This window comes from Chrysochloris asiatica, unplaced genomic scaffold (genome assembly GCF_000296735.1).
Source record: "Chrysochloris asiatica unplaced genomic scaffold, ChrAsi1.0 scaffold00128, whole genome shotgun sequence".
NCBI classification, from domain to species: Eukaryota; Metazoa; Chordata; class Mammalia; order Afrosoricida; family Chrysochloridae; genus Chrysochloris; species Chrysochloris asiatica.
This window is the reverse complement of record NW_006408646.1, coordinates 9,363,784-9,370,594: the sequence shown is the minus strand read 5'-3', so window position 1 is coordinate 9,370,594 and position 6,811 is coordinate 9,363,784. Positions and strand designations below refer to the sequence as shown.

The following is a 6,811-nucleotide window of genomic DNA, read 5'->3' as shown; positions in this document are numbered from 1 at the left end:
GTTAAGAGGACATAAAATGTTTACTGATGAAGATCAAAGAGCATAGCCTTCCGTATGGATTACATCTCAATGTCAAGAAAACAAAAATCCTCACCACTGGACCAATAAACAACATTCTTATCAACGGAGAAATGATTGAAGTTGTCAAGGACTTCATTCTTCTTGGATCAACTATCAATACTCATGGAAGCAGCAGTCAAGAAATCAAATGACATAATTGCATTAGGCAAATCTGCTGCGCAAGACCTTTTTAAAGATGTCAGAACAAAGATGTCAGCTTGAGGACTAAGGTGCACCTGACCCAAGCCATGGTATTTTCAAAACCCTCATATGCATGCGAAAGCTTAACAGTGAATAAGAAAGACAGTAGAGACACATCATGTGACGGCTGCTTTGCAGAAGAACTTGCCTCTGAGTTTGCCCCTGAAGTGACAGCGAGAACCAGGGCATTCCCAGGAGGAAAACCCTCGGTGTGGAGATCGAACCTGAAGGAGGAAGGGGTTCATCATGGCAGATGACCTAAAGAGATTCCTGTAGAAAAACTTGCCAAGTGTTGAAGGACTCCATGCTATTGTTGTGTCTGATAGAGATGGAGTACCTGTTATTAAAGTGGCCAGTGATAATGCTCCAGAGCATGCTTTGAGGCCTGGCTTCCTGTCTACTTTTGTCCTTGCAACAGTCCAAGGCAGCAAACTTGGACTCTCAAAAAACAAAAGTATTTTCTGGTACTATAACACTTACCAGGTGGTTCAATTTAATCGGTTACCTTTGGTGGTAAGTTTCATAGCCAGCAGCAATGCCAATACAGGACTAATTGTCAGCCTAGAAAAGGAACTTGCTCCATTATTTGAAGAATTGAGACAAGTTGTGGAAGTTTCTTAATCTGAAGTTTCTTAACCAAGAGGTCTTAATGTAGACCTTCATTATACCAGAAAAAAATGTCAATTCAGCAATCTCTAGACTGTAATAATACTTGTATCTGTGTACTCAAGAAAAGGCCCTCTTATCTACTGTATACTAAAGAAAGAGCCTATAGATATAATATCTGGACAGACTGATTGTTAAATATTTCCTTGTTTAGAGTCTTTTCTTATTTAGTGAGATGTGGGACTACCACAAAAATGTTCCATCCATCACAGCTCCCATGGAGTTTAGTTCCGTCACAAGTATGGATGAGATTCTCTTCAGTGGATCAGAATCAAAATGGTGTAATGATCCACTGGGACCATTAAGTGATTCCTATTGTAAAATATGCCCAGGCCTGCAGAATTAAGCAGACCCTTTTTATTGTGAATAATAATGAGGTCATATTTTTCTTCATGTTATGTTTTCTCTATTTGCTTTGGATGTGAGGAAAATAATATGGCTTAGCAAAAGTAATAAAATCAGTACAATCACTAACTTTGCTATGTATACATTATTTTACAGTATTACGATTATTGCTAATTTATTTGATTCTTCTCAGAGGGTGCTGATCTTTACCTAAAATTCAGATTATAACTAAGGACTTCCCCCCCACTCTGCTATCTATAACCAATCAGTGTTACAATGTTCGTGTGTTCTTTATAAAATTTAAATGTGATTCATTATTAAGCTGTTTCCTATACTGGTATGTATGTAAACATGATAGATAATACAGCCTTTTGTCATACATGAGTACAAATAAAATAGTATTTTTTTTTGACATTTTAAAAATGGATAGCTATATTATTCATGACAAATAGTGTTTATCTTGCTTAGAAGCCAAGTTGCACTTTCCAAAGACAAAACTTTTTCAGTCAAAATATATTTAGAATATTAAAGTTGTCTAGTGGTTAACCCCTATGAAACATAATTCTAACACACAAGAAGTCATCAGTTGGGATAGACTCAAGAGTAACTGGATTTTTGTTTTATTTTAATGGTTAGCAGAAGTTATTGCACCAAACAGATATACCTTGGAGTATCTCAGTAAATGAAGACAATGTATATGTTCTTGTCACATCCCTTCCTTTCAAATGATCTGGATCTCTGTATGAATCTTCTCCCTCCCCCTGTAAGGGCAAACACCTGCCTGGCCTAACTTGTTCTTGCATACAATTAGGTAGTGGAAATGTGTGAGCTTTGAGGTCAGCCTTACTGAACACAGAAGGGCTACTCTGTTATTTGAATTCTTCAGCTATAACAGACAAGTGACATTCACATAGAAAACATGAACCAAAATCAATAGGAGCTAGGTGATTTTTTAAAAATGTATTTTCAGAATATTATAACTGGAAGTGACCTTAGAGATGAGCTAGGCTAATAGCTTTCTTTTGCAAATGAGGAAAATGGAGTTCTAAGGAAGCAGGCCACTCACCAAAGACGACACAGTTCATTAATGGGCCCGCTTCAGCTTGCTTCTAACCCAGTGTTATTCTTGCCACTGCCCTAGGTCTCAAATTCAATCCTAGTGCAAACTCTTCAAGCTGTTAGGCTAAATCTCATTCATTTACAATTTTAAAAAAATAGTAATATGAGAGTTGCATAGTTTAACAATTGAATGTCTTGTCTACATACTAATGTTGTTGTTGTTAAGTGCAGAGTCGGTTTCGACCCATAGCGACCCTGAACAGGGTTTCTGAGGCTGTAAATCTTTACAGGAGCAGAAAGCCTCATCTTTCTCCAGAGGAGCAGCTGGTAGTTTCGAACTCCTGACCTTGTGGTTCGGAGCCCGATTCGTAACCACTACGCTACCAGAGCTCCTTTACATACTTATACTTGGCTATAATTTTTCTGAGCAGATTCTTGGAAAGTCCTGTTGATAAAAGCACTGTTGGTAGGACACTTTTGAAGCTGGATGCTTTCTCAGAGAGCTCAAATCACAAATTCATACAGAAAGTTCCTATATTTATTAACTGGCATGTTGAAGCAGAAAAAAATTCTGGGTCGCTGAGGCTCCTTGCAAGTTTATAGCTTTGCTACAGCATCACTATTCCTTGTAAATGTCACCGAAGATAATAATTGCAATGGAAAAGAAAGAAAATGTTTGGAGCTTATGAGAAAAGACCAAACTGCTCCCAATCACAGAACTGGAGAGGTCAAGAAAACATCCCTAGGGCAAGAGAGATGAAACTTCCCGACAGTCAAGAAATTAATGCTGACACAAAGACAGTTAAGTGCAGAGCAGAAAAAACCGGCCTGGCTGTATTTTGGCTTATGAATAGAGTGTATGTACAGCCCAAAGAGAAACAAGTGTAAAGATTATCTTGTCACTGTAAATAAAAATCACCCCTTTGCTCAAGGGACTGAGAACTCAGTAACAGTCTGGTCAGTCCCAGCCAAACCATCACTGGGCCATTATGATGGTAATACAAGATGAGGGTCATGGTCACTGCTGAGGGAGAGGAGTGGCCATATCTCTAATGTCTAATTACCTTGCTGTTGTTGTTGTTGTTGTTGTTATGTGCCGTGGAGTTGGTTCCGACTCATAGCAACCCTGTACAGAGTTTCCAAGGCTAAAATAGTGTTTTTTAAAGTTAAAAAAAAGAAAGACCGTAGAAGAACTGGTGCTTTTGAGTTATAGTGTTGAAGGAGAATATTCAAAGTGCCATGGGCTGCCAAAAGAACCAATAGATCCATTTTGGAAGAAGTGCAGCCAGACTGCTCCTTGGAGGCCAAGATGGCCAAACTTCATCTCTCATACTTTAGACATATTGTCAGGAGAGACCAGTCACTGAAGAAGGATATTATGTTTGGTAAGGTGGAGGGTCAGAGAAAAAGAGGAAGACCCCCAACGAGATGGATTGGCCAAGTGGCAGCATCGATGGACTCGAGCGTAGCAACAGTAGTGAGGTTGGCCCAGGATCGGGCAGTGTTTCGTTCTGCTGTGCATAAAGTCGCTATGGGTCAGTACTGACTCGATGGCACCTAACAACAACAACAACAATGGTAAAAAGGGTCAAGGAAAACTGTTCTCAAATTGTTTAGGTTTCCCATGATTATCCATTACCTAAGTAAGATACTAAATAAGTATCTCATTTAATATATTAAAGCTATCACTATGTTTTTGTAAATAATAATCAATGAAAAAAAAAAAAAAAGTCAGCTTTGCCCTGGTCCCCTATGGCTTCCAGGAACTGCAGCTCTGGTCCCACTGGGCCACTGAGGAGGCCTGAGCATGAGATTAACTGAGCATTCAATTTTGGAGAAAGGGTCAGAGTTGGGGCAGATAGAGAGAGGCCCATTATCCCAGGGGTATGTCTGAGGCTCCCCCACTCTCTCTCCTCCTCCCCTTGGGGTCAACAGAACATTCCCCCAGCAAGAGTCCCAAAGCCCTGGTTGGGCTGAGTGAGAAATTCTGACCTCTGAGACCCAGCCGCCATCCTCACTGGTTCCAATCCTTACCCCCACTGGTCTAGACACTTCAACCCTCATACTTGTCAAAAAGCAGCAGGGTGTGTTCCCAATCTCTGAACTGTGATTGCTCAGAGTCCCATATTTCTTCAGGATTTTTCCTTCCACTCAAGCTTCAGGCCTTAGAGACCATGGAGTCCAAACTCCTCACTGTACAAAAGTCCACAGGACAGGATTTGCCTAGTCACATGGTCAAATTGAGAACCCCAGGCTTCTGTGAGGTAGGTAATGGGCCATGGTACCCCCTAGAACCTAGGAGCTCAGGCCACCATAATTTTCTTCCTTCCGTTATCCTCTCTGCTTCAGGAAAACCACCAGGAAGTCTGGTTATTAATGATCTCCTCCTACCTAGGTTTTCACCTCTATGATCTCATTTCCAACTCAAGATATGGAGTAGGGCATGGAGGTGGTGGATGGAGTCCTGGTGTGGCGCTGTGGGTTAATGAACCAGACTGCAAAGCCATTTGAACTGCAAGGTCAGTAGTTCAAGGTCACCAGCTGCTCCTAGGAAACCCTATACAGGGTCACTATGGGTTGGAACTGACTCAATGGCACTTAACCACAACAATAACAACAACATGGAGGCTGTGGTAGTGTGCTGTGGAGTCAGTTCTGACTCATAGCAACCCTGTATAGGGTTTCCAAGACTGCAATCTTTACAGAAGCAGAAAGCCTCATCTTCCCCACAGAATGGCTGGTAGTTTTGAACTGCTAATCTTGAGGTTAACAGCCCAACTCGTAACCACTATGCTACCAGAGCTCCTTATGGAGGTGGAAGCAGGTTATAAAGATTGTTCTCCCCATTTGAGAGCTGTGTACAGTGACACTGAGGCTCAGACTGGCTAAATGGCTCATCCAAGTACATGCAGAAGCAACACCAAGAACAGAACCCAGTTATCCTATATCCAGGTCAGGTCCTGGAAGGGCCAGCATCACAGCCACCACTGATGTGTGGAGTGGAATCCATTAGTCAAGTGCACAGCCTCCTCTAGGACTCCTCACACAGTGCTCCTTCTCTGGGCCCTGGATTCCTGTCTGCACAGTGTGTTGACCATGGAACTTGGAAGTATCTCCCAACTCAGCCATCAGAGAGCATGGCCCTTGCTCAGCGTATTGACCAGGACCACTGTACTGCCCTCAAGAATGCCAGCTCAGGATCTTTTCAGCATCATTATCTACTTTTCCTCAGATTCCTGGAAGATCCTGAGGGCAAAATCAAGGTGTTGTTAGGTGCTGTCAAGTTGGTTCAGACTCATAGTGGCCATGTGTACAAGAGAACGAAATACTGCCCAGTCCTGTGCCATCCTCACAGTCATTCTTATGTTTGAGTCCATTGCTGCTACCACTGTGCCAATTCATCTCGTTGGAGATCTCCCTCTTTCTCACTGACCCTCCATTTTACCTAGCAATATGTCCTTTTGCAGGGACTGGTCCCTCCTGAAAACATGTCCTAAGTACATGAGAGGAAGTCTTGCCTTCCTCACTTCTAAGGAGCATCTGGTTGTACTTCTTCTAAGACAGATTTGTTTGTTCTTCTGGTAGTCTATGGTCCTTTCAATATTCTTCACCAACAACAACTGATGCAGTTCAAATACATCAGTTCTCTTGTCTTTCTTATTACAAGGGGTAGGTTCCACATAGTTCCTTCCCTTACTAGCCCTCATGAACCCTCCCTTGCTATCCAGCATATCAAGAAACAGGTGACAAGACTTGAAAGGACAAGCAGACCAGCCTGGAGTGGCTAGAAGAACAGAAGATACTTCTTGAAAGAAAGACCTACAGGAAAAATATAAAACAACATAGGCAGACCGACTGTTACTACAAGAACAAGCAGCTTGCTTGCCCAGAAAACATCAAGGCAAGTGGTCGGGTCCCCTCAGTGCAAACCCCCTTCCAAGACTAAGACTCAATGAGAATACACACTGTGATTGGTGTCCACACTCAACACCGATAAGGGGAAGTGAGGGAAAAACAGCAATGAAGCAGTGAGCTAAGCCCTACAATGCTCAATAGACTTCTGTGAACCCGGGTGAAGACCTGGTTGGCCAGCAGTGTGGCAAGACCTGGGGACTCTTGGGCCCAGAATCAGTGACATAGCCACAGAGGACTAGAGTGGAGAGTGAAGCGTCCAGCTGATAAGAAGAGAGGGCATATGCATAAGAACACCCACACTTGCAGATCATACCCACTTATCCTGGCTTCAGTGACTGGATGATCAGAGCTCAACCAGAAGTAAAAAGAAGAGGAAAAAAAAAAAAAAAGGTATTCTCATACAATTTGATGAACTTGACCTATACCTATGGAAGCAGTAGTTCAAAAGAGGGAACAAGTCCTTACAGCAAGAATCATTCCCACCCCACCCCACCCCACCCCCACACACAGAGTAGACAGGGATGGGCAACTTGGACATTGGCTACCCAAAATGGGGGGTGAGGGG

At 42.4% G+C, this 6,811-nt stretch overlaps 1 pseudogene; it reads left to right on the top strand.

Annotated features, from left to right (window-relative positions):
- Nucleotides 1-507: 507 nt before the first annotated feature.
- Nucleotides 508-882, top strand: LOC102820927 (annotated as a pseudogene).
- Nucleotides 883-6,811: the final 5,929 nt, after the last annotated feature.